Genomic DNA, 25,445 nt, shown 5'->3' with positions numbered 1-25,445 from the left:
TTCCACAGATTTTCTATAGGACTGAGGCTTGGAGAGGTCTGTTTTGGGTCATTGTCATGCTGGAAGACCTATCCATGACCCATCTTCAGTGTTCTTGCTGAGAGAAGACGGTTCTTGTCCAAGATTTTAAAGTACATACCCCATCCATTTGCCCCTCAATGCAGAGTCTTGTACCCTTAGCAGAAAAACAGCCCCAAAACATAATGTTTCCACCTCTGTGCTTGTCTGTAAGAATGGTGTCATAGTCGGCATTTCTCTCCGTCCAAAACACGGTCGGGTTAATGCCAAAGAGCTCAATTTTGGTCTCATCTGACCACAGCACTTTCTCTCATGCCTTCTCTGGATCATTTTGATGTTCTTTGGCAAACTTTAAACAGGCCTGTACATGTGCCTCCTTGAGAAGTAGGACTTTGCGAGATCTGCAGTATTTCAGTCCATTGTGGTGTAGTGTGTTACCAGTGACTGACTGTGGTCCTAACTCCCCATAAGATTATTAACAAGCTTCTCCCATGTAGTTCGGGGCCGATCCCTCACCTTTCTCATGATCATCCCTACCCCATGAGACAAGATCTTACACAGAGCTCCAGACCAAGGCTGATTGATGGTTAATTTGTATTGCTTCCGTTTCCTAATAATCGCAAGAACATTTGTTCCCTTCTCACCAAGCTTCTTGCTGATGGTTTTGTAGCCCATTCAAGCCTTGTGGAGATCTACAATCTTATCTCTGACATCATTTGGCCTTGCCCATGGTGGTGGGAGAGGTTGAAATGGAAGATACATAATGTGTGGACAGAAGTCTTTTATACGCCGAAACAAGCTGATATTAGGACTAACTTCTTAAAGTGACATGTCTAATCTTAAGCACATAACCAATCTGTGGGAGCCATAATTCTTGCTGGTTGGTAGAGGATTTTTTTTTTTTTCCTGGATTTTTTGGGTTGATATTCTGTCTCTCTCCATTAAAATAAACCTACTATAAAAAATTACAGACCCTTCATTTCTTTGTAAGTAGGCAAAATTACAATATCAGCAGGGGATCAAATAAATATTCCCCCCACTGTATCTGAGGCAATAGCACAGAGACACAGTGTAAGGAGCAAAACCTGTAAAAAGTAAAAATGTTCAGATGAATTATCTCACACCCTGTTTTGTAAAACAGAAAGCAGTCCGGACTAATTGATCACAGACCAGTGCTGCAGGGAGAAATCAGATATTTCATGTGGGAACTGGTTTTATTATATAACCTTTTATTCTGACACTTGCAATTAAAATGAATAAATAAAATACTGCAATAAAGTGTATGGCTGCATCAGAATTCACTTACTTTCAGAATATGTATTGGATTCAATGATATTCTCAACTCTTGTGGCTTCCACCAGACATTAACGTCTGTTGGCAACTGTTACACACTTTTAGCAAATCTCTAAAAGTACATTCAGTCTCAGGTGTTTAATCCCTGTCATGTTGAGTTCTAGCTCTTCAAACCAAAAAGGCATTGTTCTATACCACAAAAACTTAAAACCTATAGATTCCTGTGCATTACTCCTTGTTTAGAATAATTATCATAATAATAAATATAGCATCAAAAAGTAGCATACGTTACTGACAATAAACAACTATCACTGCAGGCGTCTCTCAGTGTCCAGGGAGCAACAAAGAGGCTCTGTGATCTTGGTAATTTTGGGACCACCATGGTAGCAAAATTAACATATACAGTCCAGTTTAATTATTAATCTGTACTTATATTGGGGTTATACACACACGCATATATATATATTTATATATATATATATATATATATATATATATATATATATATATATATTAAAGTAGCAGTTCACTGAAAAACTTATTTACTCACCCATGTAGTTGTTATTTTCTATACATTGAAAAGCAGTGTTGTTTGGCCCTAACTGGTATTTAAAATATATTTTATGTTCTACAGAATAAGAAAATTAGTTAGAGTTAGATGAGCTATTTGTTAAATAAAGGAAATATACACCAAAAAGATGTGCAACTGATGTAAACCTACATTTCCGAATTAAACTGACTGGTTTCCTCAAAATTTATACATTTTTATGACCTCAAAAAGGCTGTTGCTGAACGTTAAGGGACTTTTGTTTTTATATAGCCACTTTTATTTTGAAGTTCAATGTGGGACATTTATTTTGGAGTTCTTTTATTATTGTCTGCACGTGAGTAGTTGAAGAATGTGACACTTCTGTCTGTCAAATTCAGCAAAGAAACATTTCACTTTACTCATTTACATTTCTCAGTCATTAGATATTGAGGATAGAAAACATTTTGCAGAAATATCATCGATGTAAGACACTCCATAGACGAGTAAAATATATCTGTTTAGATTTAGACACTATATTTATATATGATGAGGAAAAAAGAAAGAAAAAAAATGGTGCTTACTGCATACCAAAATTAAAGCTTCAATCAAGTTGTACATTTCAGTACAACTACAGGTTGCATGAATTAAAGATAATTTAAGCATTATACAATCCAGTAATTTTAGTTTACATTATATTTGTTTTAAAAAACAAGTTTCTCATAGTATAAACTGACAGATATGTTAGACAAACATAACCGAACATAAACCGAGCATTGGATGTAATAATAAAACAATCCTGCTGGAAGGAAACATTGCCCACACCATTACACCATCAGCCTGCACAGTGGTTATAAGGCATGATGGACCCATGTTCTCATTCGGTTTACGCCAAATTCTGACTCTAACATCTGAATGTCTCAACAGAAATAGAGATTCATCAGACCAGGAAACATTTTTCCAGTCTTCAACTGTCCAATTTTGGTGAGCTTGTGCAAATTAAGTAAGAAGTTTATAGTTTAAAGTTAGATTGATAGATTAGTTGAAAGAAAGAAAGATATATTAGTTAGAAAGAATGACAGATAGATTAGTTAGTAAGAATGATATAGATTAGCTCAAAAGAAAGAATGATAGATTAGTTTAACAGAAAGAATGCATGCGACTAACATGTTTTTAGCATGATTAGCAAGTTACTAGCATGTTGTTACCATGACTAGCATGTCGCTACCATGTTTTTAACATGACTAGCATGTTGCCACCATGTTTCTAGCATGTTTATAGCATGATTAACATGCTGCTAGCATGCTGCTAACATGTTTATAGTATGATTAACAAGTTACTAGCATGTGGCTAACATGACTGTCATGTGGCTAACATGTTTCTAGCATGACTAGCATGCAACTAGCATGTTGCTAGCATGTTTCTAGCATGATTAGCATGTTGCTATCATATTGTTATCGTGACCAACATGTTGCTAGTATATTTCTAGCATGATTAGCATTTGACTAGCATGTTGCTAACATGTTTCTAACATGACTAGCATGTTGTTAGCATGATTAGCATGTTGCTAGCATGTTGCTAGTATGTCGCTAGCATGTTTCTAGCATGATCAACATGTTGATAGCATGTTGTTAACATGATTCTAGCAGGATTAGCATGCGACTAGCATGTTAGACTAGCATGATTAGCATTCGACTAGCATGTTGTTAACATGATTAGCATGTTGCTACCATGTTGCTAGCATGTTTCTAGCATTATTAGCATGCTTCTAGCATGACTAGCATGCGACTAGCATGTTTCTTGCATGATTAGCATGTTGAGTGCGGCGCGGAAGACGCGAATTCGCCTCATTCGTGCGAATGACGTGAATTGACGCGCGAATAGAGCGCTTCGCGCTATCATAGTTTATCATGATTTACCATAGTTTACCATGATTTACCGTAGTATACCACGATTTACCAAGTTCAAGTATGATTTATTGATTCTAGCATGATTTACCATAGTTTAGCATGATTTACCATAGTTTACCATTATTTACCATGATTTACCATAGTTTACCATGATTTACTATAGTATACCACGATTTACCATGTTAAAGTATGATTGACTGATTCTAGTATGATTTATCATAGTTTACCATGATTTACCAGGATTTACCATAGTTTACCATGATTTACTAGCATGTAATTTTATGTTTTTTGCATAGTTAAAAAAAAAAAAAAGCCACAACTTGACCCCAGAGAACTTGTTAATTATAGACCAATCTCGAATCTCCCTTTTCTGTCCAAGATACTAGAAAAGGTGGTATCCTCACAATTATATTCCTTCTTAGAGAATAATGGTATATGTGAGGATTTCCAGTCAGGATTTAGACCGTATCATAGTACTGAGACTGCTCTCCTTAGAGTTACAAATGATCTGCTCTTATCATCTGATCGTGGGTGTATCTCTCTGTTAGTTTTATTGGATCTTAGTGCTGCGTTTGACACAATTGACCACAACATTCTTTTGCATAGACTTGAACACTTTGTTGGCATCAGTGGAAGTGCATTAGCATGGTTTAAATCGTACTTATATGACCGCCATCAGTTCGTAGCAGTGAATGAAGATGTATCATATCGATCACAAGTGCAGTATGGAGTACCTCAAGGCTCAGTACTAGGGCCGCTACTCTTCACGCTTTATATGTTACCCTTGGGAGATATCATCAGGAAACATGGTGTTAGCTTTCACTGTTATGCTGATGATACGCAGCTCTATATTTCCTCGCAGCCCGGTGAAACACACCAATTTGAAAAACTAATGGAATGCATAGTCGATATAAAAAATTGGATGACGAGTAATTTCTTACTGCTAAATTCAGAAAAAACAGAGGTGTTAATCATAGGGCCTAAAAACTCTGCTTGTAATAACCTAGAACACTGTCTAAGACTTGATGGTTGCTCTGTCAATTCTTCGTCATCAGTTAGGAACCTAGGTGTGCTACTTGATCGCAATCTTTCCTTAGAAAGCCACGTTTCTAGCATTTGTAAAACTGCATTTTTCCATCTCAAAAATATATCTAAATTACGGCCTATGCTCTCAATGTCAAATGCAGAAATGTTAATCCATGCATTTATGACTTCAAGGTTAGACTATTGTAATGCTTTATTGGGTGGTTGTTCTGCACGCTTGGTAAACAAACTACAGCTAGTCCAAAATGCAGCAGCAAGAGTTCTTACTAGAACCAGGAAGTATGACCATATTAGCCCGGTCCTGTCCACACTACACTGGCTCCCTATCAAACATCGTGTAGATTTTAAAATATTGCTTATTACTTATAAAACCCAGAATGGTTTAGCACCTCAGTATTTGAATGAGCTCCTTTTACATTATAATCCTCTACGTCCGCTACGTTCTCAAAACTCAGGCAATTTGATAAAACCTAGAATATCAAAATCAACTGCGGGCGGCAGATCCTTTTCCTATTTGGCGCCTAAACTCTGGAATAACCTACCTAACATTGTTCGGGAGGCAGACACACTCTTGCAGTTTAAATCTAGATTAAAGACCCATCTCTTTAACCTGGCATACACATAACATACTAATATGCTTTTAATATCAAATCCGTTAAAGGATTTTTTAGGCTGCATTAATTAGGTAAACCGGAACCGGAAACACTTCACATAACACCCGATGTACTTGCTACATCATTAGAAGAATGGCATCTACGCTAATATTTGTCTGTTTCTCTCTTGTTCCGAGGTCACCGTGGCCACCAGATCCAGTCTGTGTCCAGATCAGAGGGTCACTGCAGTCACCCGGATCCAGTACGTATCCAGACCAGATGGTGGATCAGCACCTAGAAAGGACCTCTACTGCCCTGAAAGACAGCGGAGACCAGGACAACTAGAGCCCAGATACAGATCCCCTGTAAAGACCTTGTCTCAGAGGAGCACCAGGACAAGACCACAGGAAACAGATGATTCTTCTGCACAATCTGACTTTGCTGCAGCCTGGAATTGAACTACTGGTTTTCTTCTGGTCAGAGGAGAATTGACCCCCAACTGAGCCTGGTTTCTCCCAAGGTTTTTTTCTCCATTCTGTCACCGATGGAGTTTCGGTTCCTTGCCGCTGTCGCCTCTGGCTTGCTTAGTTGGGGTCACTTCATCTACAGCGATATCATTGACTCGATTGCAAATAAAAACAGACACTATTTTCAACTGAACAGAGATGACATCACTGAATTCAATGATGAACTGCCTTTAACTATCATTCTGCATTATTGACACACTGTTTTCCAAATGAATGTTGTTCGGTGCTTTGATGCAATGTATTTTGTTTAAAGCACTATATAAATAAAGGTGATTGATTGATTGATTTACTATAGTATACCATGATTTACCATGTTCAAGTATGATTTACTGATTCTAACATGATTTAGCATAGTTTACCATGATTTACCATAGTTTACCATGATTTACTATAGCATACCACGATTTACCATGTTCAAGTATGATTTATCGATTCTAGCATGATTTACCATAGTTTACCATTATTACCACGATTTACCATTATGATTTATCATAGTTTACCATGATTAACCATAGTTTACCATGATTTACCATGATTTACCACGATTTACTATAGTTTACCTTGATTTACCATAGTTTACCATGATTTACCACGATTTACTATAGTTTACCATGATTTACTATAGTATACCACGATTTACCATGTTCAAGTATGATTTACTATAGTATACCACGATTTACCATGTTCAAGTATGATTTACTGATTTCTAGCATGATTTATCATAGTTTATCATGATTTACCATAGTTTACCATGATTTACCGTAGTATACCACGATTTACCAAGTTCAAGTATGATTTATTGATTCTAGCATGATTTACCATAGTTTAGCATGATTTACCATAGTTTACCATTATTTACCATGATTTACCATAGTTTACCATGATTTACTATAGTATACCACGATTTACCATGTTCAAGTATGATTGACTGATTCTAGTATGATTTATCATAGTTTACCATGATTTACCAGGATTTACCATAGTTTACCATGATTTACTAGCATGTAATTTTATGTTTTTTGCATAGTTAAAAAAAAAAAAAAGCCACAACTTGACCCCAGAGAACTTGTTAATTATAGACCAATCTCGAATCTCCCTTTTCTGTCCAAGATACTAGAAAAGGTGGTATCCTCACAATTATATTCCTTCTTAGAGAATAATGGTATATGTGAGGATTTCCAGTCAGGATTTAGACCGTATCATAGTACTGAGACTGCTCTCCTTAGAGTTACAAATGATCTGCTCTTATCATCTGATCGTGGGTGTATCTCTCTGTTAGTTTTATTGGATCTTAGTGCTGCGTTTGACACAATTGACCACAACATTCTTTTGCATAGACTTGAACACTTTGTTGGCATCAGTGGAAGTGCATTAGCATGGTTTAAATCGTACTTATATGACCGCCATCAGTTCGTAGCAGTGAATGAAGATGTATCATATCGATCACAAGTGCAGTATGGAGTACCTCAAGGCTCAGTACTAGGGCCGCTACTCTTCACGCTTTATATGTTACCCTTGGGAGATATCATCAGGAAACATGGTGTTAGCTTTCACTGTTATGCTGATGATACGCAGCTCTATATTTCCTCGCAGCCCGGTGAAACACACCAATTTGAAAAACTAATGGAATGCATAGTCGATATAAAAAATTGGATGACGAGTAATTTCTTACTGCTAAATTCAGAAAAAACAGAGGTGTTAATCATAGGGCCTAAAAACTCTGCTTGTAATAACCTAGAACACTGTCTAAGACTTGATGGTTGCTCTGTCAATTCTTCGTCATCAGTTAGGAACCTAGGTGTGCTACTTGATCGCAATCTTTCCTTAGAAAGCCACGTTTCTAGCATTTGTAAAACTGCATTTTTCCATCTCAAAAATATATCTAAATTACGGCCTATGCTCTCAATGTCAAATGCAGAAATGTTAATCCATGCATTTATGACTTCAAGGTTAGACTATTGTAATGCTTTATTGGGTGGTTGTTCTGCACGCTTGGTAAACAAACTACAGCTAGTCCAAAATGCAGCAGCAAGAGTTCTTACTAGAACCAGGAAGTATGACCATATTAGCCCGGTCCTGTCCACACTACACTGGCTCCCTATCAAACATCGTGTAGATTTTAAAATATTGCTTATTACTTATAAAACCCAGAATGGTTTAGCACCTCAGTATTTGAATGAGCTCCTTTTACATTATAATCCTCTACGTCCGCTACGTTCTCAAAACTCAGGCAATTTGATAAAACCTAGAATATCAAAATCAACTGCGGGCGGCAGATCCTTTTCCTATTTGGCGCCTAAACTCTGGAATAACCTACCTAACATTGTTCGGGAGGCAGACACACTCTTGCAGTTTAAATCTAGATTAAAGACCCATCTCTTTAACCTGGCATACACATAACATACTAATATGCTTTTAATATCAAATCCGTTAAAGGATTTTTTAGGCTGCATTAATTAGGTAAACCGGAACCGGAAACACTTCACATAACACCCGATGTACTTGCTATATCATTAGAAGAATGGCATCTACGCTAATATTTGTCTGTTTCTCTCTTGTTCCGAGGTCACCGTGGCCACCAGATCCAGTCTGTGTCCAGATCAGAGGGTCACTGCAGTCACCCGGATCCAGTACGTATCCAGACCAGATGGTGGATCAGCACCTAGAAAGGACCTCTACTGCCCTGAAAGACAGCGGAGACCAGGACAACTAGAGCCCAGATACAGATCCCCTGTAAAGACCTTGTCTCAGAGGAGCACCAGGACAAGACCACAGGAAACAGATGATTCTTCTGCACAATCTGACTTTGCTGCAGCCTGGAATTGAACTACTGGTTTTCTTCTGGTCAGAGGAGAATTGACCCCCAACTGAGCCTGGTTTCTCCCAAGGTTTTTTTCTCCATTCTGTCACCGATGGAGTTTCGGTTCCTTGCCGCTGTCGCCTCTGGCTTGCTTAGTTGGGGTCACTTCATCTACAGCGATATCATTGACTCGATTGCAAATAAAAACAGACACTATTTTCAACTGAACAGAGATGACATCACTGAATTCAATGATGAACTGCCTTTAACTATCATTCTGCATTATTGACACACTGTTTTCCAAATGAATGTTGTTCGGTGCTTTGATGCAATGTATTTTGTTTAAAGCACTATATAAATAAAGGTGATTGATTGATTGATTTACTATAGTATACCATGATTTACCATGTTCAAGTATGATTTACTGATTCTAACATGATTTAGCATAGTTTACCATGATTTACCATAGTTTACCATGATTTACTATAGCATACCACGATTTACCATGTTCAAGTATGATTTATTGATTCTAGCATGATTTACCATAGTTTACCATTATTACCACGATTTACCATTATGATTTATCATAGTTTACCATGATTAACCATAGTTTACCATGATTTACCATGATTTACCACGATTTACTATAGTTTACCTTGATTTACCATAGTTTACCATGATTTACCACGATTTACTATAGTTTACCATGATTTACTATAGTATACCATGATTTACCATGTTCAAGTATGATTTACTGATTCTAGCATGATTTATCATAGTTTACCATGATTTATGATCTATGATAGATAGATAGATAGATAGATAGATAGATAGATAGATAGATAGATAGATAGATAGATAGATAGATAGATAGATGAGTTTGAATGAGTTTAAATTGATTAGCATCAAAGCTTGATTGAGTCTAATGGGATTTTGGGTTATCTGAACATCCTGTCAATAAAAGTCTATGGGCATTTTAATGATTTTTAATATTAATTTTTAAGAAAACCGTAACTCAAACCAGTCTGAAAATATATAGCACACCAAGTCAGAACAGTATGAAGGTCTGACCCGAGTTTGGAGTATGTAGCTTGAACGGTCTAGGAGGAGTTAGTGTCCAAAAATTTTCCGGCCAGAAAAAGAAGAAGAAGAAGAAGAAGAAGAAGAAGAAGAAGAAGAAGAGAAGTTTAAATAGGATTTCAGTAAGTTGGCTTTCTCAAGCCAACTTAAATACTGTCCTATTTTAAATGGTTTGAAGTAAAAAAAAAAAAAAAAAAAAAAAAAAAAAAAAAAAAAAAAAAACACTAATGATTCATTTGTTTATAAATATGTTATTTATTTTATGTTTTGCATCAGGAGTCATTTACTGATGGACTGGAGCCATGTGGATTTTTGTGAAGTGTTTATCTGTTTATCTAGTGGTGAGCTAGTGATATCATTCTATTTTTTTTTATTTTTTCTTTCAAATCTGCTCCAGTGAAGAAACAAACATATTTAGTCATTTAAAGAGGCTTAGACAAAAATTTTAGACCATTGTGAGACATTGCAAAAATATTTACTGTCGATGCCAGTCAATTATGGTTACAGATAATGGTGTTGATGGTATTTATATTGATGATAATATTTTTTTGACATTGGCCTTTATATTTGTAGTTGAAGCAGCAAATCATATGGCACAGAGGATCCAGCAGAGGGAGCTAGAGGCTGAACAGGTAAATGCAGAAAACACAATTGCATCATTATATATTACAGGAGTTATATTTTGCAGGAAGGTAGGTCTTCTGGAACAGGATTGAAAACCCCTGATATAGAGAAGCTATGTTTAGAATACTGAATTCTAAATTGTATATTTGCTTGGAATATTTGGATTACTTACCTTTGTTAAAATGTGCAGCATTTCAAAAATTCAAAACAACATACGTATAATTGTATAAAAAACATACTGTTCATTGTGCTTGCTTGACCTTCCATTTTTATGCTTGACTTTTTTTGGTTGGACTGAGAACATTTTAACAAAAAATTCAAAGTAGGCTAACACTTTTTTGCAATTATAATATTAATTAAACTGAAATAAAAATGTGTTAAAATTTGCATGATTTAATCATATACATCAGTTCCATGTGAACCAGTAATTATATTATGAATAAGTAATTAAATCATTTGTTAAAGTAAATTGAAGCATCATGGAACTAAGTTATTATAAGTGACCCAATTAAGTAGTCTTAAAGTGAAATACATTTATATGATTCCCTGACAGGATGATTTTCATTTAATTCTATTTGAGTTATTTCCGTGTCACATAACTGAATTGTAAGATTATACTAGCTTGCTATTATATGATGGGTGCTTTATATTTGATGGTTGTCTTCCAATTATTATAGGTGTGCAATTATTTTCTGGGAAACGCAAGGCGAATGACCGTAGTTCCAGGCAGCTCTCCTGACCGCATTACAGTTTCATATCACTTTGCATAGTAAAGCTATAATAACATAAATTACAGGACTAACAAAAACAACAACATGACAGACGATTTTCCGAAAGTGAATACACATGACATTTCTCACTAACAAGGTAATAACAGTGCTGTTTAGAGACGCTGCTGCAGCCTAATTCACACAAGCTCTCTCTCTCTCTCTCTCTCTCTCTCTCTCTCTCTCTCTATCTATCTTTCTCTGTGTGTCTCTATCTCTCTCACTTTCTTTGTAATAACTTCATTAATAATATAAAGGCGTGTGAATGATATCAACGGCTAATACCTCCATTACCAACTTTAAAATGACTTTTTGGAACCAGCAAAAGAGGTGTTGGATGAGACGCAGAAGAAATAATCCTACTCACAATAGTGATTTAAGTACAAAAACCAAACTAATCCATTTAAATATATCATCTGATCGATGTCTTGAGGTGTGGTAACCATAGTATAACCCGAATAATTGACTCATATATATAAAAGCCAGCAGCCATATCACCCTGGAGCCCAAGACCGGTTGCCCAGTGAAGCTAAGCAGGGCTGAGCCTGGTCAGTACCTGGATGGGAGACCTCCTGAGAAAACTAGATTGCTGCTGGAAGAGGTGCTAGTGAGGCCAGCAGGGGGTGCTCACCCTGTGGTCTGTGTGGGTCCTAGCGCCCCAGTGTAGTGATGGGGACACTACACTGTCAACAAGCACCGTCCTTCGGATGAGACGTTAAACCGAGGTCCTGACTCTCTGTGGTCAGTAAAAATCCCAGGATGATTTTCGAAAAGACTAGAGGTGTGACCTCGGCATCCTGGCTCAATGCGCCCATTGGCCTCTGATCATCATGGCCTCCTTACAATCCCCATATCTGCTGATTGGCTTCATCATTCTGTCTCCTCTCCACCAGTAAGCTGGTGTGTGGTGGGCGTTCTGGTGGATGCTGCACACTGGTGGTGGATGAGGAGATACCCCCTGACTATGTAAGCGCTTTGAGTGTCTATATGAACAAACTATTCATTTAATAACTATAGTCATTGTAATCTTTCCTGGTTATTAAAGAAAACAAGTAGTTATTTTATTTTAAGATGAAATTGTTACGGTGTAATTAAACCTATAAATACTGAGTGATATTAATTAACTACATGAAATTACTATAGTGCCAAGCTTGTAATTGTGCATGACATGATTATTATTAAAATAAGTACATGCAACTACATCATGTTAAAATAAAGTGTTACGAGCTACTCAAGATGCTATTAGAGTTCTACCCAGGCTTTTGGAAGGCCAAAATAACAAGGGTCAACATACATCGGCATTGTGCGTCAATGTTAGGATTGATGTTGTTTGGAACAAAGCCTCTATCACCTCTGCACAATGGCCCCAGAGAAAACCTCACTCTTTTTTTCAGTGGCTCGCACAGGAAACATCATTTGAAGCAATCATTTCCTCTCTGCCCCGCTCAAGATAGACCCTCTGTCTGAGAAGATGAGCGTGAAGTAACTTGGAGCACGACCACTGGAGTTTATCAGACCATGTCCCTCTGCACCAGCGGTACAGGAACACAGTCTTGTTTTTCGTCTACTCTCTATCAGTTTCTCAGAGTCCTTCCTGTTTTTCAGTGAGCATGGTGATCCTGACAGGCGAGCTGAGCAGCCTGCCAACATAAATTTTGTGGGGAAAGGCATTGAGAACTTAGCAGCCAGAAGAGACTGTGGACACAGTCGAGGAAATGTTTGATCACAGGATAAAGGACATTCATCCAAACAAATGGACATCCATGTACATCTACTTAAGCCCCTTTCACACTGCGATTCCGGCAAATACACGGGTAAAGTGTTCCGGCAATTGTTCCCAGGTCGCTAGATTTTGCACTTTCACACTGCCAGTGATCACCCGGAATATGTGCGTGCTTTCACACACAACCCGTAAAGGTCCCGTAATGACACGTGACATCAGAGCATGAAGTGTATTGTACGAGTCGAAAAAGTTAGGCATGTTATACTTTCAATGAAGCTGGCGAACGATCTCTGCGTCAGCGCGGAAAGTGAGGAACTAACTGTTCTCTGCTTCATTATAGTTTGCTCATTTTTTTTTTTTATCTTCCTTCAAAACAGCCAGTAAAAGAGTCGCGCGATAAAGTGCGTCATCACTACAACACGGCATTACATCTGGCTTTTGTTCACACAGCGCTCGTCCCGGGATTGATCCCGGCAATGTTACTAGGTCCATGACCCGGGTTCAATGCCAGAATCAATCCCGGGACATGCTTGCTTTCATACAGAAGGCGACCCGGCAATGTTCCGGTAATTTGCCAGGTCCGACGTGCAGTGTGAAAGGGGCTTTAGTGAGTTTGCACTTGACAAGAAGAGTTTGCACTTGACAAACCTGGGCCCAGATCAGGATGCAGACTGGTTAAACTGACCATCTGCTAGCTGCCTCATGTCACAGAAATCAGTTAATTTACAACACATAGAGACTCTTTCATCTCGGCGTCATACTATAGAGTGTCTGTTCCCCAAACTAGAAAATACAAAAAACATCCAAACCAATTTAAGATTAACAATTTAATTGATGTTTAAAAAGTCATTTAAAATAATTGATAAAGCTTTGCTTATTGAATATCAGATCCCTTTCTATGAAAGCACTTTTTGTAAATAATATGATCACTGATCAAAACCTTGATGTGCTCTGTTTGACAGAAACCTGGACAAAACAAGATGATTACATTATTTTAAATGAGTTTAGGATTACAAGCGAGTCCAAAGGGTAAAGGACGAGGTGGTTCCTACAATTTATAAAAATATTTTCAGTATTTCTCAGACGGCGGACTTCAAGTAATTCATTTGAAGTAATGGTGCTTCATATAACATTATCCAGAGAAACTAGTGTTAATGATAAATCCCCTGTGATGTTTGTACTGGCTACTGTATGTAGGCCACCAAGGCACCATACATAATTTATTAAAGAATTTGCTAAATTTCTGTCTGAGTTAGTGCTGGCTGCAGATAAAGTTTTAATTGTTGGTGATTTTAAAATCCACGTCAATAATAAAAAAAGATGCATTGGGATCAGCATTAATAGATATTTTGAACTCTATTAAGTTTAAACAACACATGTCAGGACCTACAGTACTCATTGTCAAAATTATATTCTAGATTGAATACTGTCACATGGAATTGATGTTGATAGTATTATAATTACGCAGCCAAGCGATGATGTCTCAGATCATGATGTTGTCTTGTGCAAATGTCATATTACCAAAACTGTTAATTCTAATCTTTTTTTTTTTTTTTTTAAGAAAAACATCTCAACCACAGTACAAGTATCAGAATGCTTCATAATGAAATAAAGGGGGGGACAAAAGCAAAGATAAAGCAAGCATAAAAAATACTCACATACAGATGTACATATGATCACAATAACATATGCATATACATATAGACAACTAAATAGAGCAACAAAAGGGCTCCAAGATTTCAGAAAAACTTTGGGTTTCCTTCTAACTCCAAATTTAATCTTTTAAAATTTAAGGGCAAAAAAGTAGGTCAAAAACCCACTGACGGTAGGTTGGAGGAGATGGCAACTTCCAATTAATTAGTATAAGTCTTTTAGCCAACAGTGCAAAGTGCAATATTATCCCTCTCTAAAGATGTGAGTTTAACATTCTCTGGAAGGACCCCAAATAAAGCTGTCAATGGGTTGGGATCTATTACTGTGGTAAGACTTTCTGAAATACATCTAAAAATTCCCTCCCAAAACCTTAATAACTTAGGACAGGACCGGAAAGAATGAAACAGAGAGGCTGGCTCAGCAACACAACATGGGCAGGTGGGGTCTAAATCAAGAAATATCTTGCCAAGTTGCACCAAAGAATGTATCCTTTTTAAGATAGTGTGCCAGGTTTCATCTACTGATAAAATACCTAAGTCCTGCTCCCGAAGAGACTTTAATGTCCCACTAGACAGGGTTTGATTGTCATTTATTGTGCTGTAAAAATGAAATGGCACCCCTTATACATTTATGCTCGTCTAAACTACACTCCAAGATACCTCTAGGAGGGACAGAGGGGAACTCGGAAAATGTTTACGAGCCAAGCTCCGAACTTGAAAATACCGGAACAAATGTGAATTGGACAAAGAAAATGTATTTTTAAGTTGGTCAAATGAAGCAAAGTTATCATCAATAAATAGCTGATCGATTATAACTAGACCCTGTGACTTCAAAATATTGAAAGCCCCATCAAAAAGGGAGGGTGGAAAGGATGCTTTCCTGGCAATGGGTGCAGCTGAAGAAAGACCCTTAAGCTCTAGAGCTCTGCGGAACTGAGTCCAAATCCTCAGAGAGTGTTTAACAATTGGATTATTAATTGAGATACTATGGGCAGGAGGGATAGAAGAACAGAGCAAAGATGTCAACGTGACTGGGGGAACAACAAACAGCCTCTATTTGCACCCAGAGAGGTTTAAACAATTGCAAATCAAGTTTCTAAAGTTGGCTGCCCAGTAATACGTTTGAAAGTTAGGCAAACCCAGACCTCCCACCTCTTTTGGCTTAACAAGATGTTTTAAACTTATTCGCCTTGGCTTGTTATTCCCATCCTGTCAGTGAGAGAGGAAAAGATTTCCATGATAAAAACATAGATTTTGTGAGATCAAATAAAGGACTAAAATTGGTTTTAAAGTCAGCATGTTTAAAAGTCACTTGAACACCCAAGTATCTAAACTTGTTGTTGCCCACTCTGAATTGGACATTTGAATATGAGAGACTTAATGCAGCAGAATTTACTGGGAATAATTCACTCTTGGAAAAATTAAATTTATAACCTGAAAAAGTACTAAATGAGTCCAATTTTTAAAAAAAAACTCAAGGAATTGAGACTAGGGGATTAGATAAAAATAAAATAAGATCATCCGCATATAAAGAAACCCCTCTGCTCTTGACCAGCACGAAAGATGCCTTGCACCGCTGGGTCAGCACGTAATGCAATTGCCAAAGGTTCAATAGCAAAAAGAAGGGGGGAAAGGGGACAGCCCTGCCTTGTGCCTCTATACAGTGAAAAAGTATCTGAAATAATATTGTTTGTGAGTACAGATGCTCTAGGGGTAGCATAAAGGAGCTTTATCCAAGAGATTCATTTTAAACCAAATCCAAACCTCTCCAAAACATTAATAAGATTAATAAGATAAGATTACTCGATCCGGTCAAATGCTTTTTCTTTTCTGTGCTTTTTCACAATCTAGTGAGACCACAACTTCAGCATTGTTGGAATGGGGTGAATACAAAACATCAAAAAGATGCCTAATATAAAAAAAAAGAGTGTCTGTCCCGAACAAAATCAGTTTGTTCAGGTGAAATGACTCCATGTAAAGTTTTTTCAAGCCATAAGGATAATACTTTAGCTAATATCTTGTAATCACAATTTAAAAGCGATAAGGGGCGATAAGAACCACAGTCTAAGGGGGGTTAATCTTTCTTAAGAATTAATGAAATATTAGCTTGATAGGCAACTTAGAATTTTGAAGGCTCTCTAAAAAAAAGCAAAAACAACACAGAGCATAGTAATTTAGAAAATGCTTTATAAAAATCTGATGGGAAGCCGTCGGGACCACAGGCCTTGCCTGTTTTCAAGGAAGCAATCGCATCTGCTATTTGTTTGACTTGAACATCCTCATCCGAAAAATCACACAATGTTTTCTACAGTGGGGAAATCTAATTTATCTAAGAAAGTTTTCATTAAAGATACATCTTGAGGATATTCCGATGTGTACAAATTTACATAGTATTGTTTAAATTGAGTTTATTTCTTTATAGTCAGTGGTATTTATTCCCGAGGGTAAGTGTTTGTTCCTTCCAACGCATGTGAATTGTATACTTTGTCTGGAGCATTCATTCTGTCTGTCTCAGTAGAAACCCCACACAGCCTGCTGACTTCGAGTTTGCTGCATCCTTGTAGCCCACCTGTGCTGAGAGAAGTGGCTGTTCCCTCTGTCACGAATCTGAGGCTGGCATGCTTTGTCTGGAATATCCACTGTGTCAGAAGAAGACCCGTAAAATAGTAAAGAATTTCTTCACTGATAAAATAGATAACATTAGAAATACAATAGCGAATGTAGATTCTACAGCGTCTAACACTTCATTTCATCCATCGCACCCAAAGATAAACTGCAGTGCTTTACAAATATAGGACAAGAAGAGCTAAATAAACTTATAACTGTATCTAAACCAACAACATGTTTATTAGATCCTGTACCCACTAAATTACTGAAAGAGCTGTTCCCTGTAGCCGAAGAACCACTTCTCAATATCATTAACTCGTCGTTATCTTTAGGTCACGTCCCAAAACCATTCAAGCTGGCGGTTATCAAGCCTCTTATTAAGAAACCAAAACTAGATCCTAGTGTACTGGCAAATTATAGGCCTATTTCAAATCTTCCATTTATGTCTAAACTTTTAGAAAAAGTTGTGTCTGCTCAATTGAGCACCTTCCTGCATAAAAATGATCTGTATGAAGAATTTCAGTCAGGTTTTAGGCCCCACCATAGCACAGAAACTGCACTTGTTAAAATTACAAATGATCTGCTCCTTGCGTCAGATCAAGGCTGCATCTCATTTCTAGTCTTACTTGATCTTAGTGCTGCGTTCGACACCATAGATCATGACATACTCATAGATCGATTACAAAACTATACAGGTATTCAAGGGCAGGCTCTAAGATGGCTTAGATCATACCTGTCCGATCGCTACCATTTTGTTTACTTAAATGGGGTGTCATCTCATTTATCATCAGTAAAATATGGAGTGCCACAAGGATCCGTCCTAGGTCCCCTTCTATTTTCAACATACATGTTGCCCCTTGGTAATATTATTAGAAAATACGGAATTAGCTTCCACTGTTATGCTGATGATACTCAGCTATATATCTCAACGAGACCAGATGAAACTTCCCAATTATCTAAGCTAACAGAGTGTGTTAAAAATGTAAAAGATTGGATGACAAATAATTTTCTCCAATTAAATTCGGATAAGACAGAGATATTAATTATTGGACCAAAAAACACTACACAGAATCTTGTAGATTATAATCTGCAACTAGACGGATGTACTGTTACTTCCTCTACTTCCTCTGAACCCATATCATTTTACACTGCTAGTGCAATGCTCTACAACTGAGCCACAGGAACACAGTTAACCAGAGACAAGATGAAACTTCTAAATTGGATGACTTATTTGGACCAAAAAACAGTACACAGATTCTTGTATATTAAGATGTGCAACTAGACATATGACCTGTTACTTCCTCTACAGTCAAAAATCTGGGTGTTATATTAGACAGCAATTTGTCTTTTGAAAATCATATTTCCAATGTTACAAAAACTGCATTCTTCCATCTTAGAAACATTGCCAAGCTATGAAACATGTTATCTGTTTCTGATGCAGAAAAGCTAGTTCATGCATTTATGACCTCTAGACTGGACTATTGTAATGCACTTCTAGGTGGTTGTCCTGCTTCGTCAATAAACAAGCTACAGGTAGTCCAAAATGCAGCAGCTAGAGTCCTTACGAGGTCAAGAAAATATGATCACATTACCCCAATTTTACAGTCTCTGCACTGGCTACCTATTAAGTTTCGTATCAGTTACAAATTATCATTACTTACCTATAAGGCCCTAAATGGTTTAGCTCCTGCGTACCTAACTAGCCTTCTACCACGCTACAACCCATCACGCACCCTAAGGTCACAAAACTCTGGATTTTTGGTAGTTCCTAGGATAGCAAAGTCCACTAAAGGAGGTAGAGCTTTCTCACATTCTCAAACTCTGGAATAGCCTTCCTGGGGTTCAGACACACTCTCTCTGTTTAAATCTAGATTAAAAACACATCTCTTTCGCCAAGCATATGAATAATGTATCTTTTAAATTGTGAGTGTAGTTGCATCTGATCAAATGTGCATTTTTATTCATTAGCTTGAGTTAAACTAATTTTACTTTGTTGGATCAGCAGCTATGCTAATGATGTCTCTATTTTGTTTCTATGTTTTGCCACGGGATTTACATCACGTGGTAACTAGGATTTACACAAGCTCCAGTCTGGATCCAGAACACCTGAGAAGAGATGATGCTGACCCCTCAGAGGACCCCAGATGATGCTAACCCTGAATCAACAAACAGAACTAACAAATATTGCTACATGTGTGACTGCATCATATAATAACTATTAATTAATAATATTGATAGTTCATCGTCTAGCTGACTACGTCTTGTATTATTATTATTTTTATTTTTTTTCTAAAATCCTGTCAAATGTGCACAAACTACTAGCTACTACTAAATATTGTAGAAACATAATTTTATGTGAAGTTGCTTTGTAACGATTTGTATTGTAAAAAGCGCTATACAAATAAACTTGAATTGAAATTGAATTGAATAATGCTTTGGGGGTGCTTTTGGAAAGCTAAGTTCCAAAACAGCTGGCGCATGATCAGAAATTACTATGCTTTTATATTAACAGTTCTGCAGATATGCAAGAAGTTTGTTATCTAGTAAAAAATAAACAATTAGTGAATAAAAGTGATGTACTTGCAAAAATAATTAATATTTCCTTGCGGAAGGATTTAAAAAGCAAAATGGATTGTGAATACCATAGCTATGCAGAAAAGATTGAATAATTGCTGCACATTTTGAAAGAGATATAACTTTTTTCGAGGACCTGTCTAGTCGTGGACACATCACACAATTAAAATCACCACCCGGGACCAATGAATGAGGGTGAAGGTCAGGTATACATGATAAAAAGGAAGTCATAAAGGAAACATCATCATAATTTGGGGCATAGACATTAGCAAGAATTGGGGGGTTGAAAACAATGTTTCTGTTACAATTACATATCTGCCCCTATGATCTGCAATTACTTGCTCCAGTTAACCCATCTCACCGAACCATCATCATTAGCTCTACCACCCATCATTTAATAAAAGGAAAGAGAGAGAGAGAAAAAAAGAAAGAAAAGGGAGACCAAAAAATACTTGTAAAACCCAAATAATTATGCAAGGATCAGCAAATACAAAAAGGTATGAAACCATACAAAAGAGCAATGGCCCATACTTGTGCTTATGAGATGAACAAAGAAATTAGAAAATGTTAACACAGTTTCAAGAACTCTAGTGCAACGATCCACCCCCGCCCTCACTGCCACCCCCCAACCTGCGCCGTTGACCCAAGCTAAGACTCTCCCAACTGGAGCGTACGCTACCCTGAGAAAAAACCTCGATGTGTGTGCGAGATATTGTGATTTTTACCTCGGACGCATCTCCACAAACTAATAATAAATACAGCAAAAGTATTCCTATTTCTGATACATATTGTCACAGGTCGGGTGGCCCAAGCTAGACTGCGCCCACCCCTAAACCAGGACCACCTCGAGGAGCGTATCAGAGGGAAGAGTCGGAGACAGAGAATAAATTTAACAAGTTTTATTTTAAAGTAAAAGCAAATTGGAAATCCTAATCTAAAATCTTCTTCTTTGTTGCCCTCAGGGATCGTAGGAGAACAGTGCAGCGACCGGGGACTCTCCCACCCTCTTCCTCTGTGCGGGCCCCGCAATAGATGGACAGATGGGTGGTCAAGTAGGCATTTCACAGGTGGGGATACGATTGGCAAGCCAGCAGTCTGGTAAGTCTCCTCTGATAATTAAGTACTTCCAACCTTCCTTCCTTCTTTCACAGGTGCGGAATTCGAGGTGAATGATATCAGTCGGGTACGTATACAGCAGGTACACAGCCTTAAGGTGGGGAGGTGTTTGGCATGAGAGAGGTCCGGTAAGTCTCCTCCGGTATGTAATTCCAACCTTCCTTCCTTCTTTCACAGATGCGAAATTTGACGTGAATGATATCAGTCGAGTACGTATACGGCAGGTGCACGTTCTTACGGTAAGGTGGCTTCTCCTGACACCGACAGAGTGGATATTCCAGACAGAGCGTGCCAGCCTCAGATTCGTGACAGAGGGAACAGCCACTTCTCTCAGCACAGGTGGGCTACAAGGATGCAGCAAATTCGACATCAGCAGGCTGTGCGGGGTTTCTACGGAAACAGACAGAATGAATGCTCCAGACAAAGTGTACAGTTCACATGCGTTGGAAGGAACAAACACTTCTCACCATACAGATAAGTTGCAAGGATACAGCAGACTCAAAGTCGACAGATTACACAGGGCTTTTACTGAGGCAGATGGTAAATATTTCAACAGGGCATCTCTTCTCCTGTCAGCACAAACGGAGGGGTTAATTCAAATCCCAGATGGTAATTCCTCAACATCCAGACAGTTGGAACAGTTCAATGTCACAGAACTCTTACTATTGACCGTCAGCCCGCGTAACACATGGAGAGTGCATGGCAAAAAGGAATATATCTTCCACACACAGCAATTCCACTTCAAGCATATAATGTGGGGGAAAACATCAGTTTTAGGCACTGCAAACTCACTTCACAAAGTGCAATTTAAAGCCAGCACTCACGTTCGGGTCTCTGTCCGAGGGGAGGGGGGGGCGCGATCTTCAATGCCGCTGAGGATGTCCTGAGATGTTTTTCTTCACCGTCACAGGCAGAGTTCACATCACCATTTATAAAGGAGGGAGAGGTAAGAGATCGGTAATGAATCAATACAATCCACTCAGTGATATTTATGATCGTGATCCAAACACTCCAAACCACATCCAATTCAGTGTCGAACGTGTACAATTACGAGACTCAGTTCTCAGTTACTTAACTCCTCTCCAATGCAAACGGGGTATTTCACTCTCCTTCTGTTGTCCTCGAATCCCTCATCAAAGCAACACTTTCCTCTTCATTCACCCGTGCTCCAGTAACTATTACCACCCAATAAAACGACTTTTCACAAGGGAGAAAAACCACCCCAACCGCCTCTCTCTCTTGCTTTTTATCCTCTCCAATGTTGACGAGGCCTCACGCAAACTCTCTGAGTAAATCCCCCACACCAGTTGCCATTTGGGGTTGTCATAGCAACATAATAAATCCTAACATATTAAACCACACATCTGAGTAAAGTGCTTTCAATAGTATCTGAACCCGAGAAAATAAAACATTATATCTCCAGCACGTTCATAGATGTTCAAGCAGGCAATAGGTGTTGTTTCACAAAAGCCTATGCCATGGCTGTAGTATCAAATGTGTGTTCAGCGCCGTTATTTGTGATTCTGAAGCCGGTAAGACTCCTTAGACCGTACTAAACATCTGGCATAGACCTCAGCAGACATTTAGCATCGTAGTATGCGGCCCGCTTCTTGGCAATCTCCGGCGGAAAGTCTGGGAAGACGAACACAATCTTGTCTCTGAATTTAAGCTGCCCACCATGGCTCGCTTTTCACCAAATATCCTCCTTGACATCATATAGATGGAAACAGATTATGAAGGGTCGTGGGCGGCCGCCCTCTGCAGGCTTCAGTGCAAGTGTATGATGGCGCGAGCAAGAAGTGGAGGTTCAGAAAGATCAAATATCTCTGCGAAAGCCTCCGCCACGAATTTCGTAGGTTGTGGGCCTACCAAACCTTCCGGAATTCCCACCAAGCGAAGATTGGATCTGAAATCTCTTCCTGGAGAGAAACGACCATTGGCTCGAGAGAATGAAGACTCGTTGTTTATTCTGAGGTAGTTGTCTCCAGGGTTGTTAAGCGCTCATTCTGGGTTTTGAGGTCTTCTTTGAAAGATGAAAATGTATTATGCATTTCTTCTCCTATCGAAAATTTCACCCCAAATTTCAGCGGTGTGCACGTCAAATTTGGTGTGAATTCCACTTTCAAGCCTATTAATGGCACCCATAATCGCAACCCCCTCAGGGGTGGAAAGTTCAACCATTTTCAAAGGTGAGCCGCCGGTAACAGACGAATCGGCCTTTTGTCGCTGCATCTTAGAAGACATCGTTGGAACTCAAACGACAGACTACAACAATATTGTTAGAAATGAAGTAAACATCAAATACACAAGATATAATTATGTATACATATTCATATATAGCGCTGTATCAAATTATAAAACTAAATTTAAAAGCTAGTTTGCGGAGCTCCCGACTTATGCATTTTCACATGGCAGATGCCAAACCGGAAGTCTGTTAATTCTAATCTTTGTTATAAGTATGATAGAACCATCACATCTACCAAAAAAAACTGCTTTGTAAGTAATATTCCTGATTTATCTCAGTTGCTCAGCATATCCATATCCTCAGAACAACTTGATGTAACAAACTGTGGACTCTCTCTTTTTTTTTTGCATTTTAGATTAAGTTGCTCCTTTACATTTAAAGAAGATTAAGGAATATAGTCTGACACCATTTATGCTGCCGCCCCCGGTGAGCAGTTGGGGGTTCGATGCCTTGCTCAAGGGCACCTAAGTCATGGTATTGAAGGTGGAGAGAGAACTGTACATTCACTCCCCCCACCCACAATTCCTGCTGGCCCGGGACTCAAACTCACAACCTTTCGATTAGGAGTCCGACTCTCTAACCATTAGGCCACGACTTCCCTCAATGATATGATCGATATACGATCACAAGGCAGTATGGAATACCTCAAGGCTCAGTACTAGGTCTGTTACTTTTCAGCATGGAGTACTTGAAGGCTCAGTACTAGGGCTGTTACTTTTCACGCTTAACATGTTACCCCTGGGAGATGTCATCAGGAAACACAGTGTTAGCTTTCACTGCTATGCTGATGACACTCAGCTCTATATTTCTTTAAGGTCCAGAGAAACATACCAATTTTAAAAACTAGCGGAATGCAAAGTCGGTATAAAAAAAATAGATTACAAGTAAATTCTTACTTCTAAATTCCTAAAAAAATTAATAAAAAAACAGATGTTAATTATCAGACCTAAAACATATGCATGTAATAACCTAGAACACTGTCTAAGACTCGATGGCTGCTCTGTCAATCTTTGTCATCACTTAGGAACCTAGGTGTGCTATTAGATGGCAATCTTTCCTTTGAAAGCCACATTTCTACCATTTGTAAAACTGTATTTTCCAGCTCAAAAATATATCTAAATTACGATTTATGCTCTCAATGTCAAATGCAGACAAGCTAATTCATGCGTTCATGACCTCAAGGTTAGATTATTGTAATGCTTTATTGGGTGGTTGCTCTGCATGCTTATTAAACTCCTGCTAGTCCAAAATGCAGCAGCTAGAGTTCTTACTAGAACCAGGAAGTTTGACCATATTAGCCCAGTTCTGTCAACACTGCACTGGCCCCCTTTTAAACATTGTATAGATTTTAAAATCTTGCTCATTGCTATAAGGCCCTGAGTGGTTTAGCACCTCCGTTTTTGAACAAGCTCTTATTGCATGATAGATCTTCACGTCCACTGTGTTCTCAAAACTCTGGATATAAGACCTAGAATTTCAAAATCAACTGCGGGCTGCAGTTCCTTTTCCTATTTACAGTAGTGCCAAAACTCTGGAATAACCTACCTAACATTGTTCGGGAGACTGACACACTCTGTTAGTTTAAATCTAGATTAAAGACCTGGCTTACACATTACACACTAACACATTTCTAATAATCAAATCCATTAAATGATTTTTAGGCTGCATTAATTAGGACAACCATAACTGGGAACACTTCCAATAACACACAATGTACTTGCTTCATCATTAGAAGAATGTCATCTATGCTAATATAAGTATGTTCCTTTCTTATTCCAAGGTCACAGTAGCCACCAGATCAAGTCTGTGTGCAGATCAGATGGTCACTGAAGTCACCTGGATCCAGTCCAGATGATGAAACAGGACCTAGAGATGACCTCAACAGCCGTAAATGTCAGCAGAGACCAGGACAACTAGATTAGCCCCAGAGACAAATCCACAGTCAAGACCTTATTTCCTAGACAGCCATGGGGACAGTCCTCTGCACAATGTGACATTGCTGCAGCCTGGAATGGAACTGCTGGTTTCATCTGGACAGAGGAGAAATGGCTCCCCGACCGAGACTGGTTTCTCCCAATGTTTTTTCTCCATTCTGTCATCGATGGAGTTTTGGTTCCTTGCCGCTGTCGCCTATGGCTTGCTTAGTTGGGGACACTTAATATACTGCAAGATCATAGACTTGATTGCACACATACTATTTAAACTCAACTGAGCTGGCCTTTTGCATTATTTCCTATTTAAGGTGACATATCATGAAAACCTGACTTTTCCAGGTTTTAAGTGCTATAATCAGGTCCCCGGTACATCTACCAATCAAGGAAATGTGAAAAAGATTAACCCAGTAAC

Source organism: Carassius gibelio, chromosome A24 (assembly GCF_023724105.1).
Source record: "Carassius gibelio isolate Cgi1373 ecotype wild population from Czech Republic chromosome A24, carGib1.2-hapl.c, whole genome shotgun sequence".
Lineage (NCBI taxonomy): Eukaryota > Metazoa > Chordata > Actinopteri > Cypriniformes > Cyprinidae > Carassius > Carassius gibelio.
The sequence above is the reverse complement of the archived record's forward strand: the minus strand, read 5'-3'. Positions refer to the sequence as shown.